Genomic DNA, 23,773 nt, shown 5'->3' on the forward strand with positions numbered 1-23,773 from the left:
GCCCCTAGTTTCAGGAGCGGTTGTATTGGTGTGGGTGCCCCTAGTTTCAGGAGCAGTTGTATTGGTGTGGGTGTCCCTAGTTTCATGAGCGGTTGCAGTGGTGAGGCTGCCCCTAGTTTCAGGAGAGGTTGTATTGGTGTGGGTGCCCCTAGTTTCAGGAGCGGTTGTATTGATGAGGCTGCCCCTAGTTTCAGGAGAGGTTGTATTGATGAGGCTGCCCCTAGTTTCAGGAGCGATTGTATTGGTGTGGGTGTCCCTAGTTTCAGGAGCGGTTGTATTGGTGTGGGTGTCCCTAGTTTCAGGAGCGGTTGTATTGGTGAGGCTGCCCCTAGTTTCAGGAGCGGTTGTATTGGTGTGGGTGTCCGTAGTTTCTGGAGTGGTTGCATTGGTGTGGGTGCCCCTATTTTCATGAGCGGTTGCTGTGGTGAGGCTGCCCCTAGTTTCAGGAGCGGTTGTATTGGTGTGGGTGCCCCTATTTTCATGAGCGGTTGCAGTGGTGAGGCTGCCCCTAGTTTCAGGAGCGGTTGCAATTGTGAGGCTGCCCCTAGTTTCAGGAGCGGTTGTATTGGTGTGGGTGCCCCTAGTTTCAGGAGCGGTTGCAGTGGTGAGGCTGCCCCTAGTTTCAGGAGCGGTTGTATTGATGAGACTGCCCCTAGTTTCAGGAGCGGTTGTCTTGGTGTGGGTGCCCCTAGTTTCAGGAGCGGTTGTATTGATGAGGCTGCCCCTAGTTTCAGGAGCAGTTGTATTGATGAGGCTGCCCCTAGTTTCAGGAGCGGTTGTATTGATGAGGCTGCCCCTAGTTTCAGGAGCGATTGTATTGGTGTGGGTGTCCCTAGTTTCAGGAGCGGTTGCATTGGTGAGGCTGCCCCTAGTTTCAGGAGTGGTTGTATTGATGAGGCTGCCCCTAGTTTCAGGAGCGGTTGTATTGGTGAGGCTGCCCCTAGTTTCAGGAGCGGTTGTATTGATGAGGCTGCCCCTAGTTTCAGGAGAGGTTGTATTGGTGTGGGTGTCCCTAGTTTCAGGAGCGGTTGTATTGGTGAGGCTGCCCCTAGTTTCAGGAGCGGTTGTATTGGTGAGGCTGCCCCTAGTTTCAGGAGCGGTTGTATTGGTGAGGCTGCCCCTATTTTCATGAGCGGTTGTATTGGTGTGGGTGCCCCTAGTTTCAGGAGCGGTTGTATTGGTGAGGCTGCCCCTAGTTTCAGGAGCGGTTGTATTGGTGAGGCTGCCCCTAGTTTCAGGAGCGGTTGTATTGGTGAGGCTGCCCCTATTTTCATGAGCGGTTGTATTGGTGTGGGTGCCCCTAGTTTCAGGAGCGGTTGCATCGGTGTGGGTGCCCCTAGTTTCAGGAGCGGTTGTATTGGTGAGGCTGCCCCTAGTTTCAGGAGCGGTTGTATTGGTGAGGCTGCCCCTATTTTCATGAGCGGTTGTATTGATCTGGGTGCCCCTAGTTTCAGGAGCGGTTGTATTGGTGAGGCTACCCCTAGTTTCAGGTGTGGTTGCATTGGTGTGGGTGACCCTAGTTTCAGGATCAGTTGTATTGGGGTGGGTGTCCCTAGTTTCAGGATCAGTTGCATTTTTGTGGGTGCCCATAGTTTCAGGGTTGGTTGTATTTGCGTGCTTAGCCATGTTTTCAGGGCTGGTTGCATTGGTCCGGGTGATCATTGTCTCAGGATTAATTCTATTTGTGTTAATTTTCTTCATGTCACCTGTTGTTGCATAGGTTCTGGAAAGCATAGTCTTGGCAGTACTTGTATTTGTCATGAGACCCAATGTTTCAGGTGTGGTTATTTTAGAGTCATTGCTTACTGCTTCGCGAGTTGCAGTACCAGTGTAAATGACACCAGATTCAGGAATGGTTGAATCATTTTCAATATCTGTAGTCTCAGGAGTGGTTGCCTTGGTCTGGATGCTCCTAGTTTTACGAATCATCTTACTGGTTCCCCCACTCCTTGTTCCAGCAATGGTTAAATTGCAGGAAATAGTTCTATCTTCAGGAGCAGTTGCATCGCTGTATATGCTGCCTGGATCAGCAATGGTTGGAGCAGTGGCATTACCCATTGTTTCAGAACTGGTGGTATTAAAGTTTGTGTCTCTGATTTCAAGAGTAGTTGAATGGATGCCATTGTCCATTATTATGGGAACACTTATACTGATGTGGCTTCCCATACTCCCATGGGTGGTTGCATTGGTGTTGCTGACCCTTGACTCAAGAGCAGTTCCATTGGTATTCTTGCCACTATTTTCAGGTGTAGTTATACTGGTGTTGGTCTCCTTAGTTTTAAGAATGTTTGAATCTATGGTATTGCCCACCATTATTTCTGTGGTGATATTGGTTTGATTCACCATGGTTCCTGGAGTGGTTATATTTATGTTGCTGCCTCTAGTCTTAGCAAAGTAATTATGCACAGATTCAGCAGCAGTTACATAGTTACCATTGACCACAGATCCCAGAGTGGTTGTATTTGTGTTCCTGGTGATCATTTCAGGAAGGGTTATATTTGTGTGAGCAGTGACATTTCCTGGAATGGTTGGATTGGTGAGGCTGCCCCTAGCTTCAGGAACAGTTGTATTGGTGTTGGTGATGATAGTTTCAAGGGTGGTTGAATTGGCAATGGTGCTCATAGTTTCACAATCGTTGGAATTAGTGTGGGTATCGTTTGCTTTTGCAATGGCTGTGTTGGTGTCTGTGCCCATAGTTTCATGAGTGGTTGTATTTGCGTGGGTTGCCCTAGTTTCATGAGCGGTTGTATTGATCTGGGTTGCCCTCGTTTCAGGAGCGGTTGTATTGATCTGGGTGCCCCTAGTTTCAGGAGTGGTTGTATTGGTGTGGGTGCCCCTAGTTTCAGGAGCAGTAGTATCAGTGTGTGAAGCCTTGGTTTCACTAGTGGCTGTATTGATGTGGATGCTCATTGTCTCATGTCTGATTCTACTGGTGTCAAAGTCCTTCGTCTCAGCTCCAGTTAGAATGCTGAGAGAAGGCATTGTCTTGTCAGCACCTGTATTTTTTGTGAAATGCATAGTTTTAGGCGTGGTTATACTGGAGACATTATTTGCAGTTCCTGGAGTTTCTGTATCACTGTCAATGACGCTAGTTTCTGCAATGTTTGCATTGGTCTGAATGCACCTAGTTTCATGAACCATTAAGTCATTGCTCACATTTCCAGCAATAGTTAAATTGGGGTAATTGCTTATATTTTCAGGAGCAGTTGTATCACTGGATCGGCTGCTAGTCTCAGCAATAGCTGCAGCAGTGAGTTTACCCATTATTTCAGAAGTGGCTGTATTGACGTTTGTGTCTCTAGTTTCAAGAGATGTTAAAAGGACATCATTATCTATTATTATAGGAACAATTATACTGTTGGGGTTTCCATTACTTCCATAAGCATTTGGATGAGCATTGCTGACCAGTGACTCAAGAGCATTTATAAAGGTATTCTTGCCATTATTTACAGGTGTAGATATACTGGGGTTGGTGTCCATAGGAATAGTTGCATTGATCTGGGTGAACATAGTTTCAGGAGTAGTTGTATTACTGTGGGTGGTCATAACATCAAGAATAATTGCATTGGCGTGGTTGAACTTAGTTTCAGGGTTAGTTGTCTTGTTGTGGGTGATCATAGTTTCAGGAGCAGTTGTATTGGGGTGGGGTATCATTGATTCGTGAGTAGTTTTATTGGTGTGGGGGATCATAGTTTTGTTAGTTGTATTAGTGTGAGTGATCCCAATTTCAGGAGTAGTTTTATTATTCTGGGTGATCATAGTTTCAGGAGCAGTTGTATTGGGGTGGGGTATCATTGATTCGTGAGTAGTTTTATTGGTGTGGGGGATCATAGTTTTGTTAGTTGTATTAGTGTGAGTGATCCCAATTTCAGGAGTAGTTTTATTATTGTGGGTGATCATAGTTTCAGGAGCAGTGGTATTGGGGTAGGGTATCATTGATTCGTGAGTAGTTTTATTGGTGTGGGGGATCATAGTTTTGTTAGTTGTATTAGTGTGAGTGTTCTCAATTTCAGGAGTAGTTTTATTATTGTGGGTGATCATAGTTTCAGGAGCAGTTGTATTGGGGTGGGGCATCATTGATTCGTGAGTAGTTTTATTGGTGTGGGGGATCATAGTTTTGTTAGTTGTATTAGTGTGGGTGATCCCAATTTCAGGAGTAGTTTTATTATTGTGGGTGATCATAGTTTCAGGAGCAGTTGTATTGGGGAAGGGTATCATTGATTCGTGAGTAGTTTTATTGGTGTGGGGGATCATAGTTTTGTTAGTTGTATTAGTGTGGGTGATCCCAATTTCAGGAGTAGTTTTATTATTGTGGGTGATCATAGTTTCAGGAGCAGTTGTATTGGGGTGGGGCATCATTGATTCGTGAGTAGTTTTATTGGTGTGGGGGATCATAGTTTTGTTAGTTGTATTAGTGTGGGTGATCGCAATTTCAGGAGTAGTTTTATTATTGTGGGTGATCATAGTTTCAGGAGCAGTTGTATTGGGGAAGGGTATCATTGATTCGTGAGTAGTTTTATTGGTGTGGGGGATCATAGTTTTGTTAGTTGTATTAGTGTGGGTGATACCAATTTCAGGAGTAGTTTTATTATTGTGGGTGATCATAGTTTCAGGAGCAGTTGTATTGGGGTGGGGTATCATTGATTCTTGAGTAGTTTTATTGGTGTGGGGGATCATAGTTTTGTTAGTTGTATTAGTGTGGGTGATCCCAATTTCAGGAGTAGTTTTATTATTGTGGGTGATCATAGTTTCAGGAGCAGTTGTATTGGGGTGGGGTATCATTGATTCGTGAGTAGTTTTATTGGTGTGGGGGATCATAGTTTTGTTAGTTGTATTAGTGTGGGTGATCCCAATTTCAGGAGTAGTTTTATTATTCTGGGTGATCATAGTTTCAGGAGCAGTTGTATTGGGGTGGGGTATCATTGATTCGTGAGTAGTTTTATTGGTGTGGGGGATCATAGTTTTGTTAGTTGTATTAGTGTGGGTGATCCCAATTTCAGGAGTAGTTTTATTAATGTGGGTGATCATAGTTTCAGGAGCAGTTGTATTGGGGTGGGGTATCATTGATTCTTGAGTAGTTTTATTGGTGTGGGGGATCACAGTTTTGTTAGTTGTATTAGTGTGGGTGATCCCAATTTCAGGAGTAGTTTTATTATTGTGGGTGATCATAGTTTCAAGAGCAGTTGTATTGGGGTGGGGTATCATTGATTCGTGAGTAGTTTTATTGGTGTGGGGGATCATAGTTTTGTTAGTTGTATTAGTGTGGGTGATCCCAATTTCAGGAGTAGTTTTATTATTGTGGGTGATCATAGTTTCAGGAGCAGTTGTATTGGGGTAGGGTATCATTGATTCGTGAGTAGTTTTATTGGTGTGGGGGATCATAGTTTTGTTAGTTGTATTAGTGTGAGTGATCCCAATTTCAGGAGTAGTTTTATTATTGTGGGTGATCATAGTTTCAGGAGCAGTTGTATTGGGGTGGGGTATCATTGATTCGTGAGTAGTTTTATTGATGTGGGGGATCATAGTTTTGTTAGTTGTATTAGTGTGGGTGATCGCAATTTCAGGAGTAGTTTTATTATTGTGGGTGATCATAGTTCCCGGAGCAGTTGTATTGGGGTAGGGTATCATTGATTCGTGAGTAGTTTTATTGGTGTGGGGGATCATAGTATTGTTAGTTGTATTATTGTGGGTGATCCCAATTTCAGGAGTAGTTTTATTAATGTGGGTGATCATAGTTTCAGGAGCAGTTGTATTGGGGTGGGATATCATTGATTCGTGAGTAGTTTTATTGGTGTGGGGAATCATAGTTTTGTTAGTTGTATTAGTGTGGGTGATCCCAATTTCAGGAGTAGTTTTATTATTGTGGGTGATCATAGTTTCAGGAGCAGTTGTATTGGGGTAGGGTATCATTGATTCGTGAGTAGTTTTATGGGTGTGGGGGATCATAGTTTTGTTAGTTTTATTAGTGTGGGTGATCCCAATTTCAGGAGTAGTTTTATTAATGTGGGTGATCATAGTTTCAGGAGCAGTTGTATTGGGGTGGGGTATCATTGATTCGTGAGTAGTTTTATTGGTGTGGGGGATCATAGTTTTGTTAGTTGTATTAGTGTGGGTGATCCCAATTTCAGGAGTAGTTTTATTATTGTGGGTGATTATAGATTCAAGAGTAGTTTTATTGGTGTGGGTGAACATAGTTTCAGGAATAGTTGTATTGATGTGGATGAACATAGTTTCAGAAGTAGTTGTATTACTGTAGGTGGTCATAATTTCAAGATTAGTTGCATTGGTGTGGGTGATCATAGTTTCAGGAGCAGTTGTATTGGCGTGGGGTATCATTGATTCGTGACTAGTTTTATTGGTGTGGGGGATCATAGTTTTAGTGGTTGTATTAGTGTGGGTGATACCAGTTTCAGGAGTAATTTTATTATTGTGGATGATTATAGATTCAGGAGTAGTTTTATTGTTGTGGGTGAACATAGTTTCAGGAGTAGCTGTATTCCTGGGGGTCATCATAGCTTCAGGAGTAGCTGTATTCCTATGGGTGAACATAGCTTCAGAAGTAATTGTATTCCTGTGGATGATCATAATTTCAGGACTAGTTGTATTGTTGTGGGTGATCATAAATTCAGGAATAGTTGCATTGATGTGGGTGAACATAGTTTCAGGAGTAGTTGTATTACTGGGGGTGGTCATAATTTCAAGAAGAATTGCATTGGCAAGGTTGAACATAGTTTCAGGGTTAGTTGTCTTGTTGTGGGTGATCATAGTTTCAGGAGCAGTTGTATTGGGGTGGGGTATCATTGATTCGTGAGTAGTTTTATTGGTGTGGGGGATCATAGTTTTGTTAGTTGTATTAGTGTGGGTGATCCCAATTTCAGGAGTAGTTTTATTATTGTGGGTGATCATAGTTTCAGGAGCAGTTGTATTGGGGTAGGGTATCATTGATTCGTGAGTAGCTTTATTGGTGTGGGGGATCATAGTTTTGTTAGCTGTATTAGTGTGGGTGATCCCAATTTCAGGAGTAGTTTTATTATTGTGGGTGATCATAGTTTCAGGAGCAGTTGTATTGGGGTGGGGTATCATTGATTCGTGAGTAGTTTTATTGGTGTGGGGGATCATAGTTTTGTTAGTTGTATTAGTGTGGGTGATCCCAATTTCAGGAGTAGTTTTATTATTGTGGGTGATCATAGTTTCAGGAGCAGTTGTATTGGGGTGGGGTATCATTGATTCGTGAGTAGTTTTATTGGTGTGGGGGATCATAGTTTTGTTAGCTGTATTAGTGTGGGTGATCCCAATTTCAGGAGTAGTTTTATTAATGTGGGTGATCATAGTTTCAGGAGCAGTTGTATTGGGGTAGGGTATCATTGATTCGTGAGTAGTTTTATTGGTGTGGGGGATCATAGTTTTGTTAGCTGTATTAGTGTGGGTGATCCCAATTTCAGGAGTAGTTTTATTATTGTTGGTGATCATAGTTTCAGGAGCAGTTGTATTGGGGTGGGGTATCATTGATTCGTGAGTAGTTTTATTGGTGTGGGGGATCATAGTTTTGTTAGCTGTATTAGTGTGGGTGATCCCAATTTCAGGAGTAGTTTTATTATTGTGGGTGATCATAGTTTCAGGAGCAGTTGTATTGGGGTGGGGTATCATTGATTCGTGAGTAGTTTTATTGGTGTGGGGGATCATAGTTTTGTTAGCTGTATTAGTGTGGGTGATCCCAATTTCAGGAGTAGTTTTATTAATGTGGGTGATCATAGTTTCAGGAGCAGTTGTATTGGGGTGGGGTATCATTGATTCGTGAGTAGTTTTATTGGTGTGGGGGATCATAGTTTTGTTAGTTGTATTAGTGTGGGTGATCCCAATTTCAGGAGTAGTTTTATTATTGTGGATGATCATAGTTTCAGGAGCAGTTGTATTGGGGTGGGGTATCATTGATTCGTGAGTAGTTTTATTGGTGTGGGGGATCATAGTTTTGTTAGCTGTATTAGTGTGGGTGATCCCAATTTCAGGAGTAGTTTTATTATTGTGGATGATTATAGATTCAAGAGTAGTTTTATTGGTGTGGGTGAACATAGTTTCAGGAATAGTTGTATTGGTGTGGATGAACATAGTTTCAGAAGTAGTTGTATTACTGAGGGTGGTCATAATTTCAAGATTAATTGCATTGTTGTGGGTGATCATAGTTTCAGGAGCAGTTGTATTGGGGTGGGGTATCATTGATTCTCGAGTAGTTTTATTGGTGTGGGGGATCATAGTTTTAGTGGTTGTATTAGTGTGGGTGATACCAGTTTCAGGAGTAGTTTTATTATTGTGGATGATTATAGATTCAGGAGTAGTTTTATTGGTGTGGGTGAACATAGTTTCAGGAGTAGCTGTATTCCTGGGGGTGATCATAGCTTCAGGAGTAGCTGTATTCCTATGGGTGAACGTAGCTTCAGAAGTAATTGTATTCCTGTGGATGATCATAACTTCAGGACTAGTTGTATTGTTGTGGGTGATCATAAATTCAGGAATAGTTGCATTGATGTGGGTGAACATAGTTTCAGGAGTAGTTGTATTACTGGGTGTGGTCATAATTTCAAGAAGAATTGCATTGGCGAGGTTGAACATAGTTTCAGGTTTAGTTGTCTTGTGGGTGATCATAGTTTCAGGAGCAGTTGTATTCGGGTGGGGTATCATTGATTCGTGAGTAGTTTTATTGGTGTGGGGGATCATAGTTTTGTTAGTTGTATTAGTGTGGGTGATCCCAATTTCAGGAGTAGTTTTATTATTGTGGGTGATCATAGTTTCAGGAGCAGTTATATTGGGGCGGGGTATCAGTGATTCGTGAGTAGTTTTATTGGTGTGGGGGATCATAGTTTTGTTAGTTGTATTAGTGTGGGTGATCCCAATTTCAGGAGTGGTTTTATTATTGTGGGTGATCATAGTTTCAGGAGCAGTTCTATTGGGGTAGGGTATCATTGATTCGTGAGTAGTTTTATTGGTGTGGGGGATCATAGTTTTGTTAGTTGTATTAGTGTGGGTGATCCCAATTTCAGGAGTAGTTTTATTATTGTTGGTGATCATAGTTTCAGGAGCAGTTGTATTGGGGTGGGGTATCATTGATTCGTGAGTAGTTTTATTGGTGTGAGGGATCATAGTTTTGTTAGTTGTATTAGTGTGGGTGATCCCAATTTCAGGAGTAGTTTTATTATTGTGGGTGATCATAGTTTCAGGAGCAGTTGTATTTGGGTAGGGTATCATTGATTCGTGAGTAGTTTTATTGGTGTGGGGGATCATAGTTTTGTTAGCTGTATTAGTGTGGGTGATCCCAATTTCAGGAGTAGTTTTATTATTGTGGGTGATCATAGTTTCAGGAGCAGTTGTATTGGGGTGTGGTATCATTGATTCGTGAGTAGTTTTATTGGTGTGGGGGATCATAGTTTTGTTAGTTGTATTAGTGTGGGTGATCCCAATTTCAGGAGTAGTTTTATTATTGTTGGTGATCATAGTTTCAGGAGCAGTTGTATTGGGGTGGGGTATCATTGATTCGTGAGTAGTTTTATTGGTGTGGGGGATCATAGTTTTGTTAGCTGTATTAGTGTGGGTGATCCCAATTTCAGGAGTAGTTTTATTAATGTGGGTGATCATAGTTTCAGCAGCAGTTGTATTGGGGTGGGGTATCATTGATTCGTGAGTAGTTTTATTGGTGTGGGGGATCATAGTTTTGTTAGTTGTATTAGTGTGGGTGATCCCAATTTCAGGAGTAGTTTTATTATTGTGGATGATCATAGTTTCAGGAGCAGTTATATTGGGGTGGGGTATCATTGATTCGTGAGTAGTTTTATTGGTGTGGGGGATCATAGTTTTGTTAGCTGTATTAGTGTGGGTGATCCCAATTTCAGGAGTAGTTTTATTATTGTGGATGATTATAGATTCAAGAGTAGTTTTATTGGTGTGGGTGAACATAGTTTCAGGAATAGTTGTATTGGTGTGGATGAACATAGTTTCAGAAGTAGTTGTATTACTGAGGCTGGTCATAATTTCAAGATTAATTGCATTGGTGTGGGTGAACATAGTTTCAGGATTAGTTGTTTTGTTGTGGGTGATCATAGTTTCAGGAGCAGTTGTATTGGGGTGGGGTATCATTGATTCTCGAGTAGTTTTATTGGTGTGGGGGATCATAGTTTTAGTGGTTGTATTAGTGTGGGTGATCCCAGTTTCAGGAGTAGTTTTATTATTGTGGATGATTATAGATTCAGGAGTAGTTTTATTGGTGTAGGTGAACATAGTTTCAGGAGTAGCTGTATTCCTGGGGGTGATCATAGCTTCAGGAGTAGCTGTATTCCTATGGGTGAAAGTAGCTTCAGAAGTAATTGTATTCCTTTGGATGATTATAATTTCAGGACTAGTTGTATTGTTGTGGGTGATCATAAATTCAGGAATAGTTGCATTGATGTGGGTGAACATAGTTTCAGGAGTAGTTGTATTACTGGGGGTGGTCATAATTTCAAGAAGAATTGCATTGGCGAGGTTGAACATAGTTTCAGGGTTAGTTGTTGTGTTGTGGGTGATCATAGTTTCAGGAGCAGTTGTATTGGGGTAGGGTATCATTGATTCGTGAGTAGTTTTATTGGTGTGGGGGATCATAGTTTTGTTAGTTGTATTAGTGTGGGTGATCCCAATTTCAGGAGTAGTTTTATTATTGTGGGTGATCATAGTTTCAGGAGCAGTTGTATTGGGGTAGGGTATCATTGATTCGTGAGTAGTTTTATTGGTGTGGGGGATCATAGTTTTGTTAGTTGTATTAGTGTGGGTGATCCCAATTTCAGGAGTAGTTTTATTATTGTGGGTGATCATAGTTTCAGGAGCAGTTGTATTGGGGTGGGGTATCATTGATTCGTGAGTAGTTTTATTGGTGTGAGGGATCATAGTTTTGTTAGTTGTATTAGTGTGGGTGATCCCAATTTCAGGAGTAGTTTTATTATTGTGGGTGATCATAGTTTCAGGAGCAGTTGTATTGGGGTGGGGTATCATTGATTCGTGAGTAGTTTTATTGGTGTGGGGGATCATAGTTTTGTTAGTTGTATTAGTGTGGGTGATCCCAATTTCAGGAGTAGTTTTATTATTGTGGGTGATCATAGTTTCAGGAGCAGTTGTATTGGGGTATGGTATCATTGATTCGTGAGTAGTTTTATTGGTGTGGGGGATCATAGTTTTGTTAGCTGTATTAGTGTGGGTGATCCCAATTTCAGGAGTAGTTTTATTATTGTGGGTGATCATAGTTTCAGGAGCAGTTGTATTGGGGTGGGGTATCATTGATTCGTGAGTAGCTTTATTGGTGTGGGGGATCATAGTTTTGTTAGTTGTATTAGTGTGGGTGATCCCAATTTCAGGAGTAGTTTTATTATTGTGGGTGATCATAGTTTCAGGAGCAGTTGTATTGGGGTGGGGTATCATTGATTCGTGAGTAGTTTTATTGGTGTGGGGGATCATAGTTTTGTTAGTTGTATTAGTGTGGGTGATCCCAATTTCAGGAGTAGTTTTATTATTGTGGATGATCATAGTTTCAGGAGCAGTTGTATTGGGGTGGGGTATCATTGATTCGTGAGTAGTTTTATTGGTGTGGGGGATTATAGTTTTGTTAGTTGTATTAGTGTGGGTGATCCCAATTTCAGGAGTAGTTTTATTATTGTGGGTGATCATAGTTTCAGGAGCAGTTATATTGGGGCGGGGTATCAGTGATTCGTGAGTAGTTTTATTGGTGTGGTGGATCATAGTTTTGTTAGTTGTATTAGTGTGGGTGATCCCAATTTCAGGAGTAGTTTTATTATTGTGGGTGATCATAGTTTCAGGAGCAGTTGTATTGGGGTATGGTATCATTGATTCGTGAGAAGTTTTATTGGTGTGGGGGATCATAGTTTTGTTAGCTGTATTAGTGTGGGTGATCCCAATTTCAGGAGTAGTTTTATTATTGTGGGTGATCATAGTTTCAGGAGCAGTTGTATTGGGGTGGGGTATCATTGATTCGTGAGTAGCTTTATTGGTGTGGGGGATCATAGTTTTGTTAGTTGTATTAGTGTGGGTGATCCCAATTTCAGGAGTAGTTTTATTATTGTGGGTGATCATAGTTTCAGGAGCAGTTGTATTGGGGTGGGGTATCATTGATTCGTGAGTAGTTTTATTGGTGTGGGGGATCATAGTTTTGTTAGCTGTATTAGTGTGGGTGATCCCAATTTCAGGAGTAGTTTTATTATTGTGGATGATTATAGATTCAAGAGTAGTTTTATTGGTGTGGGTGAACATAGTTTCAGGAATAGTTGTATTGGTGTGGATGAACATAGTTTCAGAAGTAGTTGTATTACTGAGGCTGGTCATAATTTGAAGATTAATTGCATTGGTGTGGGTGAACATAGTTTCAGGATTAGTTGTCTTGTTGTGGGTGATCATAGTTTCAGGAGCAGTTGTATTGGGGTGGGGTATCATTGATTCTCGAGTAGTTTTATTGGTGTGGGGGATCATAGTTTTAGTGGTTGTATTAGTGTGGGTGATCCCAGTTTCAGGAGTAGTTTTATTATTGTGGATGATTATAGATTCAGGAGTAGTTTTATTGGTGTGGGTGAACATAGTTTCAGGAGTAGCTGTATTCCTGGGGGTGATCATAGCTTCAGGAGTAGCTGTATTCCTATGGGTGAACGTAGCTTCAGAAGTAATTGTATTCCTTTGGATGATTATAATTTCAGGACTAGTTGTATTGTTGTGGGTGATCATAAATTCAGGAATAGTTGCATTGATGTGGGTGAACATAGTTTCAGGAGTAGTTGTATTACTGGGGGTGGTCATAATTTCAAGAAGAATTGCATTGGCGAGGTTGAACATAGTTTCAGGGTTAGTTGTTGTGTTGTGGGTGATCATAGTTTCAGGAGCAGTTGTATTGGGGTAGGGTATCATTGATTCGTGAGTAGTTTTATTGGTGTGGGGGATCATAGTTTTGTTAGTTGTATTAGTGTGGGTGATCCCAATTTCAGGAGTAGTTTTATTATTGTGGGTGATCATAGTTTCAGGAGCAGTTGTATTGGGGTAGGGTATCATTGATTCGTGAGTAGTTTTATTGGTGTGGGGGATCATAGTTTTGTTAGTTGTATTAGTGTGGGTGATCCCAATTTCAGGAGTAGTTTTATTATTGTGGGTGATCATAGTTTCAGGAGCAGTTGTATTGGGGTGGGGTATCATTGATTCGTGAGTAGTTTTATTGGTGTGAGGGATCATAGTTTTGTTAGTTGTATTAGTGTGGGTGATCCCAATTTCAGGAGTAGTTTTATTATTGTGGGTGATCATAGTTTCAGGAGCAGTTGTATTGGGGTGGGGTATCATTGATTCGTGAGTAGTTTTATTGGTGTGGGGGATCATAGTTTTGTTAGTTGTATTAGTGTGGGTGATCCCAATTTCAGGAGTAGTTTTATTATTGTGGGTGATCATAGTTTCAGGAGCAGTTGTATTGGGGTATGGTATCATTGATTCGTGAGTAGTTTTATTGGTGTGGGGGATCATAGTTTTGTTAGCTGTATTAGTGTGGGTGATCCCAATTTCAGGAGTAGTTTTATTATTGTGGGTGATCATAGTTTCAGGAGCAGTTGTATTGGGGTGGGGTATCATTGATTCGTGAGTAGCTTTATTGGTGTGGGGGATCATAGTTTTGTTAGTTGTATTAGTGTGGGTGATCCCAATTTCAGGAGTAGTTTTATTATTGTGGGTGATCATAGTTTCAGGAGCAGTTGTATTGGGGTGGGGTATCATTGATTCGTGAGTAGCTTTATTGGTGTGGGGGATCATAGTTTTGTTAGTTGTATTAGTGTGGGTGATCCCAATTTCAGGAGTAGTTTTATTATTGTGGGTGATCATAGTTTCAGGAGCAGTTGTATTGGGGTGGGGTATCATTGATTCGTGAGTAGTTTTATTGGTGTGGGGGATTATAGTTTTGTTAGTTGTATTAGTGTGGGTGATCCCAATTTCAGGAGTAGTTTTATTATTGTGGGTGATCATAGTTTCAGGAGCAGTTATATTGGGGCGGGGTATCAGTGATTCGTGAGTAGTTTTATTGGTGTGGGGGATCATAGTTTTGTTAGTTGTATTAGTGTGGGTGATCCCAATTTCAGGAGTAGTTTTATTATTGTGGGTGATCATAGTTTCAGGAGCAGTTGTATTGGGGTATGGTATCATTGATTCGTGAGTAGTTTTATTGGTGTGGGGGATCATAGTTTTGTTAGCTGTATTACTGTGGGTGATCCCAATTTCAGGAGTAGTTTTATTATTGTGGGTGATCATAGTTTCAGGAGCAGTTGTATTGGGGTGGGGTATCATTGATTCGTGAGTAGCTTTATTGGTGTGGGGGATCATAGTTTTGTTAGTTGTATTAGTGTGGGTGATCCCAATTTCAGGAGTAGTTTTATTATTGTGGGTGATCATAGTTTCAGGAGCAGTTGTATTGGGGTGGGGTATCATTGATTCGTGAGTAGTTTTATTGGTGTGGGGGATCATAGTTTTGTTTTTTGTATTAGTGCGGGTGAACCCAATTTCAGGAGTAGTTTTATTATTGTGGATGATCATAGTTTCAGGAGCAGTTGTATTGGGGTGGGGTATCATTGATTCGTGAGTAGTTTTATTGGTGTGGGGGATCATAGTTTTGTTAGCTGTATTAGTGTGGGTGATCCCAATTTCAGGAGTAGTTTTATTATTGTGGATGATTATAGATTCAAGAGTAGTTTTATTGGTGTGGGTGAACATAGTTTCAGGAATAGTTGTATTGGTGTGGATGAACATAGTTTCAGAAGTAGTTGTATTACTGAGGGTGGTCATAATTTCAAGATTAATTGCATTGGTGTGGGTGAACATAGTTTCAGGATTAGTTGTCTTGTTGTGGGTGATCATAGTTTCAGCAGCAGTTGTATTGGGGTGGGGTATCATTGATTCTCGAGTAGTTTTATTGGTGTGGGGGATCATAGTTTTAGTGGTTGTATTAGTGTGGGTGATACCAGTTTCAGGAGTAGTTTTATTATTGTGGATGATTATAGATTCAGGAGTAGTTTTATTGGTGTGGGTGAACATAGTTTCAGGAGTAGCTGTATTCCTGGGGGTGATCATAGCTTCAGGAGTAGCTGTATTCCTATGGGTGAACGTAGCTTCAGAAGTAATTGTATTCCTGTGGATGATCATAATTTCAGGACTAGTTGTATTGTTGTGGGTGATCATAGTTTCTGGAGTAGTTGTATTTCTGTGGGAGATCATAGTTTCAGGAGTAGTTGTATTCCTGTGAGTAATCATAGTATCAGTAGTAGTTGTATTCCTGTGAGAGATCATAATTTCAGGAGTAATTGTATTTCTGTGGGTGATCATAGTTTCAGGAATAGTTGTATTGGTGTGGGTGATCATAGTTTCAGAAGTAGTTCTATTACTGTGGGTGGTCATAATTTCAAGAGTAGTTGCATTGGTGTGGGTGAACATAGATTCAGGATTAGTTGTCTTGTTGTGGGTGATCATAGTTTCAGGAGCAGTTGTATTGGGGTGGGGTATCATTGATTCGTGAGTAGTTTTATTGGTGTGGGGGATCATAGTTTTAGTGGTTGTATTAGTGTGGGTGATCCCAATTTCAGGAGTAGTTTTATTATTGTGGGTGATCATAGTTTCAGGAGCAGTTGTATTGGGGTGGGGTATTATTGATTCGTGAGTAGTTTTATTGGTGTGGGGGATCATAGTTTTAGTGGTTGTATTAGTGTGGGTGATCCCAGTTTCAGGAGTAATTTTATTATTGTGGATGATTATAGATTCAGGAGTAGTTTTATTGTTGTGGGTGAACATAGTTTCAGGAGTAGCTGTATTCCTGGGGGTGATCGTAGTTTCAGGAGTAGCTGTATTCCTGTGGGTGAACGTAGTTTCAGGAGCAGTTCTATTGGTTTGGGTAATCATAGTTGCAGGAGTAGTTGTATTTGTGTGGGTGATCATAATTTCAGGGGTAGTTGTATTCCTGTGGGTGATCATAGTTTCAGGAGAAGTTGTATTCCTATGGGTGATCATAGTTTCAGGAGAAGTTGTATTCCTATGGGTGATCATCGTTTCAGGAGCAGTTCTATTGGTTTGGGTGATAATAGTTGCAGGACTAGTTGTATTTCTGTGGGTGATCATCGTTTCAGGAGAAGTTGTATTCCTGTGGGTGAACATCGTTTCAGCAGTAGTTGTATTCCTATGGGTGATCATCGTTTCAGGAGTAGTTCTATTGGTCTGGTTGGCTTTTATTTCAGAATGGGTTGTACTGTTGCTGATGCCCATGGTTTTGGAAGTGGGTATTTCGGTATTAGTGGCTATGTTCTCAACACCGTTGATCGTGGTATTGGCTAATGATGGTATAAATTCAATCAGAGGAACTCCTGGAAGCCTTGAATATCTTGTTTCTGGAGATGTGCCTAGATGAAAAAGTAAATTGTCTCGGTTATTCTAATTTCTACATCCTTAAATTGTATGTTTTGAAATTTACATGAAATATTGGCATTATTTATTCATAAAACATTAAAATTGTAGGTGGGTGAGTGTATTATTTATCAAAATGCTTTGTTACCTTTTGCAACATCCAATCTCAATGAGAAATTCAATTACAAAATTGTCCACAATTACGTGCACCTTTATTCTTATTGTTGGCACTGAAATTACTGTCACTTTGGCTTCGACATTAACTCCCATACCACAAATGGAGAGGGTCACGGTTTGAGCAATGGATTAAATTTCAAAATCTACAGACCCCCGATGACCCAAAAAATCTGAATGTGTCTCCATCATATTTACAATCATAGATAACAGGCCATTTGGATGTCAACATAAATGGGGCATTTTCAAGGTGTCAGGTAGTGAATAGTGGAGCCCCGCAAGGATCCATGCTGGGGCCTCAGCTATTTACAATCTATATTAATGTCTTAGATGAAGGGGCAGAGAGGAATGTGTCTAAGTCTGCTAATGATACATAGCAAGGTTTAAAGGTTAGCTGTGAGGAGGACACAGAGAGGCTGTAAAAAGATTGGCAAAAGATCTGCCTTGTGATGTCTGACTGATTCCATGGATTGTTACTAGTGCGAGGTCACAACATGTTGGCCTTTAGTTTCCACAATGTAGAATACCTGTGACACCCAGGAGGATTAATTGTACTTGCACTCCAGGGCTATGGATCCTGAACATGGAATGAGTGAACATTGTAAGCTGAAAGTTTTGCAGTCGTAAGTTTCACCATGGCCTTCCACATCTTTGGATACATGTCTTTTAGAATTCACAGAAGTTGTATGTTGGCATTTGCCCCTGTCAACCTTGGCCAATAATGAATAATTTCCAACTTTCTTAGGACAGATAATTTGAATCTTGACAAACACTTCAGACAGTGTGATGGCAATTATGTTTCCCACGAGATTGACGGTGTGAAATGTGCTCACTGTCCTTGGTCTGATCATGCACAATATTGCCATTTCCCGGTTTGTCAATCAGCTCGTGTATGTTTCTGATGGGATACCGGGTGGCCATTCTTATTGCTTGAAGGCACCTATTGGATATAGTCTGTTTGGATCAGTGCACGGCTTTTTGTAGCCACAACAGCCTTTGCTCTAGGGCACTGTCACTGCCAATGGCCCTTTCTTCCACACATCTTGCAGAATTGATAAAAAGCTGGGCATTTCCTTGGCGGACGCAGAAGTCTGCAGCTTCCACATGTCTTGCTAGGTTTGCATGTTCTATTGAGTGCGTCAACAATCGGGGTTGTACTTAGGACATGTTAGTTTTGTCGAGCTGCAAGCATCACTTCATACTTCCTTGAGTAGCTCTTCAATGCTATACGGTTTAGGCTTGTCTAGCAGATCTTTCTGGAACGCTTCCATGGGAGTGGATGCGATCACCAACTCAATTCTGTCGGCTCGCTCTGCGGAGTAATGGCATCCTTGCCTTTTATTCAATTTGTTGTTCAGCAACTCCCGAAGATGCCCATTATAATTGCAACCTTCTCTGGCTTGATTTTTATGACATTTTTGTTATTTTTGTTTGACTCAGCCTTGTTTGCTATTGATCTAACCCACACCCTGGTCACTCGCCTTTCCTGACTGAGATAACTAACGCAGTGCTGGTCCTCTTGACGTGCTGTCACACTCACTGAACTGACAGGCTACATGCTACAATTTCACCATGAGGGATCCTTCTGCTTCCCAGCTCTTTATTTCAGCACTATCTCAGCAAAGCTTTTTTTCACACTAACCATGGTGTGTTTTCAACACTTTCCGACACTGCGACTTTGTTGCAATCTGAACAAAACGTTAAGGGTCTTCTCATGCAATGTAGCATGGTTTAAGGCTGTTCACCAAGTCGTACCTGTACTTAATCTGCTGCCACCTGTCTTGCCACTGCTGATCACCTCCTGACTCCCCAAAGCCTATCCACCATCTACAAGGCAGAAGTCAGGAGTGTGATGGATTACTCCCCACTTGCCTGGATGAGTGCAGCTCCCACAACACTCAAGAAGCTTGACACTGTCCAGGACAAAGCAGCCGCTTGATTGGCACCCCATCCACAAACATTCACTCCCTCCACCACCGACACACAGTAGCAGCAGTGTGTATCATCTACAAGATGCACTGCAGGATTCACCAAGGCTTCTTCAACAGCACCTTCCAAACCCACGACCACTACCAGCTGGAAGGACAAAAGCAGCAGGCCCATGGGAACATTACCACCTGGAAGTTGCCTTCAAAGTCACTCACCATCCTGACTTGGAAATATATCACCGTTCCTTCACTGTCGCTGGGTCAAAATCCTGGAATTCCCTTCCTAATAGCACCGTGGGTGTACCTACACCACATGGACTGCAGCGGTTCAAGAAGGCAGCTCACCACCACCTTCTCAAGGGCAACTAGGGATGGGCAATAAATGCTGGCTCAGCCAGTGACACCCACATCCCGTGAATGAATTAAAAAAAAGGCTTCCAGACCTTTCTATCATTGCATAGTAAGGGACAAATAAAAAGTGCTGACAATGTTGTGAATATTTATTTGACTCGATGACAAAATGGAGAAGGGAAGTTTTCAGCGTATGAAATAGACAACAATTAATCTGGAGCCAAACAGTCAGTAAACTCCAACTCAACGTTTGCGATCAAGCACTGTACAGGTAACTCTTGTCACAGATGTTACTAAACTCACACATTTGATGGGAAATTTAAAATGTTAACATGTTATTGTAAATTAGCATTTACAGTAACGACATAAAAATGGTTAGAAATATGGTTGCTAAATTGAATTATTGCCAATATGTATAGTGTAAACAAGGCGCCATTCAAACTTTGTAAATTGGGAAGCTGCCAAATTAGCCATTTGCTTTTCCAGACTTTTAAGATGGCCTAAGGTCAATTTCTGATAAGAAATATGTTTTTCAGAAATATACAATAAACAGTATAAGTCTTTCTGGTCACTGTTAAAATTTCTATTAAAAAAGACACGGGGCTGAGGACACAGTCAGCAGTCAGCCATCTTTGGACATAGGTTGATCCTAGCTTAGCTCAAACTCCCTATCTTCTTGAGGCAAAGGAGCTTATTGGACTATGAATAAAATCTTTTAAAATCATATTTGTTTGACTATCCAATAACATTGCCTGCTATGGTGGATTCAAAAATTGCATGTATTTTAAAACATCATTTGCATGTTACAATTAGCTTTAGTTACCATCTATAATCCTTTTATATAAGCTGTAATCTATAATCGGTTTTAATAAAAACGTGTATTAATGAAGCCTACAAGGGGTTGTAGTCTGAAATCTATATTATCTGGGGTACCCACATAATAACACCACTCTAGGAATCTGAGTTAAATTCCCAAGGGCTGATATTGGGGAATTCCACAATAATTCATTCTTCTCTAACATACCTCCATGTATATGTTCTGTCCTAAAATAACTTTGTTAAATTAGAGACTCCTGGGGGAGGGGACTTTTTATTTGAGGGCCCAGTCTAAGATTATGTTCCTTTAATGTTTGAAGTTCTTTTAGTTGAGATTCTAAGTTAGAAATAAGTTCCAGGGAACAGGTTTAACTGGCCAGGTGGGTAAAGATAGCAGAACCATTAACAACTCTAGAGGGTTAATTTTCACTGACCCTTCTAAAGCACCTTGGAAATGAGCTTAGGCACCAAAGTGTCCCATTAAATATTGAAATGTCACTTTAGTAGCGCAGCATTTTGAGAACTTACAGTCATCTAAACGGACACATCTATATGTTATTTCATCCAGCACCTTGTCTTCTGAGCAATACGGGAAGCAGCCTTCAATCCTGTGGAAGAAAATGGGCAAATATTATTGGTTATATTCAGCAGGATGAGTGAGTGCCTTGAGGGCATGGTGTGGTGATTACTCAAATTGGAAACTGATATAATTGCAAATTGAATTGTATCTTCCTCAGAAAAGCATACAGGTGTCTTAGGGAGAATTTAGGATTAAGGAAAAAAACATACTATAATGGAAATTTACAGCACTAAAGGAAGCCATTTCACACATGCCTGTGCCCGCTTTTTAAAAGAGCTATCAGTTCCATTTCCCTGCTCTTTTCCCCTTACCCTATAAATGTTTCCTTTTCAATTGTCAATCCAATTCCCTTTTGAAAGTTACTACTCAGTCTACTTCCATTGCCCTTTCAGGGAGTACAAAACTGGAGTCAATGGGAATCAGGAGAAAATTTCTCCATTGGTTGGAGTTGTTAGGAACTAGAGATAGTTTTAAGTAAGTTATATCTGTATTTGTGGGTGTTAGGAATGAGTTTTAGCTTTAAGTTTAAGTTTAATTTGTATTTCTTTATTGTTGAGGAAGGGGGAACTTGAGTTTTAGTTTCACTTTAAAAGATGCCTGCATTTTAATGAGGTTTTATGACTCTTGAAGGGGAGTTAAAACAAACACAAGCTAGAAAAAACTGGGTTGTGGCCGAGCAACAGGAGGGCCACACAGAGACATAGAGAAACGGAAAGCAGTTTGAGGTCAGTTGGTGATTATGCTCTAAGGTGGAGGAAGCAGTTTAAGTCTCTCCCTAGCTGACATACTAGCAGATTGCTGAGGAAAATAAGTCTAAGAATCTTAGATGAATTGCTGTAAAGTTAAAGTAATAGTGAATGTCAAGTGAGTTCTAGATCCCAAGGGAGATACCAAGTTGTCAGCAGTCTACTGGAAGAAAGAACAACAGGGAGTAGGTCCTAAAGGAAAAAGAGGAAGGCCCCAAGAAGCCCTTTAAGTAAGTCAAAGGGCAAGGGCAGGAATCTGGAACAAGATCCTGTTAAGTGAAGTTAAAAGTAAGGAGCAGAGAGGAAGGCTCCAAGCTTAAAGGGAGAAAGCTGCAGGATGCAGACATAAAGCAAAATAGGCTTGTGAGAAGCCAGATGACCAAGGAGCCAGCCAAATAGGTGGGAGGGCAAATTGTATTGAGGACATAAGGAATCTGCAAGGGGATATAAACAGGTTGAATGAGGGGCAAAAACGTAGCAGATGAAGCTCAATGTAGGAAAGTGTGAAGTCGTGCACTTTGGTAGGAGAAATCAAAAGGCAGACTATTATTTAAATGGAGAGAGACCTCAAAAAAGTGCAGCACAGAGGGATCTGGGTGTTCTTGTACATGAAGCACAAAGTTAGCATGCATGTGCAGCAAACAATTAAGAAGGCAAATGGAATTTTGGTCTGTATTTCTAGGGGGCTGGCATTTAAAAATAGGGAAGTCTTGTTACAACTGTACAGGGTGTTGGTGAGGCTGCACCTGGAGTACTGTGTACAGTTTTGGTCCCCGTATTTAAGAAAGGATATACTGGCATTGGAGGCAGTTCAAAAGAGATTCACTAGGCTGATCCCTGGGATGAAGTGGTTGACTTATCAAGAACGGCTAAACAGATTAGGCCTTTATTCATTAGAGTATAGAAGAATGACTCTTATTGAAACGTACAAGATTCTGAGGGGGCTTGACAGGGTAAATGTTGAGAAGATGTTTCCACTAGTGGGGGAACCTTGAACTAGGGGACATAGTTACAAAATAAGGGGACACTCATTTAAAACTGAGATGTGAAGGAATTTCTTCTCTCCGAGGGTAGTGAATGTCTGGAATTCTCTACCTCAGAGTTGTGGAGGCTAGATCATTGAAAGTATTTAAAGATGAGGTAGGTAGATTTTTGAAATATTGGGGAGTTGTGGGCTATGAGGAACTGGCACAAAAGAAGAGTTGAGAACCAGGGCAGATCGGCCATGATCTTATTGAATGGCGGAGCAGGCCTGAGGGGCCGAATGGCCTACTCCTGCTCCTATTTCTTATGTTCTTATGTTAAGTGTCTGTAACTCTTTACTATGGGCATGTAAAGCAGTGGTGTTCTGTTGAGACTGCTGACTCTGAGAGAGAGTGCGTGGAAGGATGCTTGAATGCACATGGTGATCTAGGGGAGAGGAACATCGGAAGGAGAGTTGGAAAAAATGGAGGTAGACCCTTGTGGAAGGTGCCTGTTAGATAGCAGCATCTGAGAGAAGATCCCAAAGTGAGCTCGTCAAGAGTTGAAATTGGAGATCCACATGTGAAAGACGGAGTTCAGTGAGACCGGTTGGCTCACAGTGTGACAAGCTTCTGAGGGAGTTGAGGAGAGATCCATAGCATCTGTTTGGGGTGGCATCTGTCACTTGGTTTCAGAGTGTGGTGTGTCTGATCACAGGTCACCTATTGGTTTACGTGGACTGTGTACTTACTGTGGACATTAGAGTATAAGTTAGCTTTTGTAATTTGTGCTATCCTTACAAATCTGCACATACCTGTAAAGATATAGTTGTGGGTGAAGGAGTATTGTAATATAGTTCATCTTTTCTCGTTTAATAAATGCTTTATGTTTCTGTTAATCATTCGCACGTTTCTAAACAAAGTCAGGATCTATCAAGCCGAGTTCCACCCTGGGATCTGGCTTGTCCAGTAGTAACATCAACTGGAATTGTAACACCTAGCACAAAAGAAGATGGCTGTGGTTGTTCAAGTCCAATCATCTCAGTCCTCAGAACATCACTGTAGGAGTTCCTCAGCGTAGTGTCCTAGGCCCAGCCATCTTCAGCTGCTTCATCAATAACCGTCCCTTGATCATGAGGTCAGAAGTCACAGAATCACAGAATCTCAGGATCTTTTTGGTGTAGAAGGAGGCCATGCGGTGCATCGAGTCTGTACTTGCTTCCAGAAATTGCATTCTACCTAGCCCCACTCCCCTTCGTTATCCCCGTAACATGCACATTCTTTCTTTTCGGGTAGCAATCTAATTCCCTTTTCAATATCTCGATCGAACCTGCCTCCACCACCCACCCAGGAAGTTCGTTCCAGACTCCGACCACCCTCTAGGTGAAAAAAATTTCCTTATCACTTTTACTCCTTTTGTCAATTATTTTGAATCTATGACCTCCCTACTCTTGTACTAAGCACCCCTATTAATAAAGCCCAAGATACTAATATGCTTTATTAAATGATCACTCAACATGCCCTGCCATCTTCAATGACTTATGCACATATATACTAAGGTCCCTCTGTTCCTGCACTTCCTTTAGAGTTTCTCCCTTTATTTTAAACTGTCTCTCCATATTCTTCTTGCCAAAATGAATCACTTCACACTTCTCTGCATTGAACTTCATCTGCCACTTGTCTGCTCAATCCGCAAACCTGTTTTCAAGTTCACTACCATCCTCATCACATTTAACAACATTTCCAATCTTCATATCATATGCAAATTTTGAAATCATG

The sequence above is a fragment of the Cetorhinus maximus genome, chromosome 2 (genome assembly GCF_964194155.1).
Source record: "Cetorhinus maximus chromosome 2, sCetMax3.hap1.1, whole genome shotgun sequence".
Taxonomy (NCBI): Eukaryota; Metazoa; Chordata; class Chondrichthyes; order Lamniformes; family Cetorhinidae; genus Cetorhinus; species Cetorhinus maximus.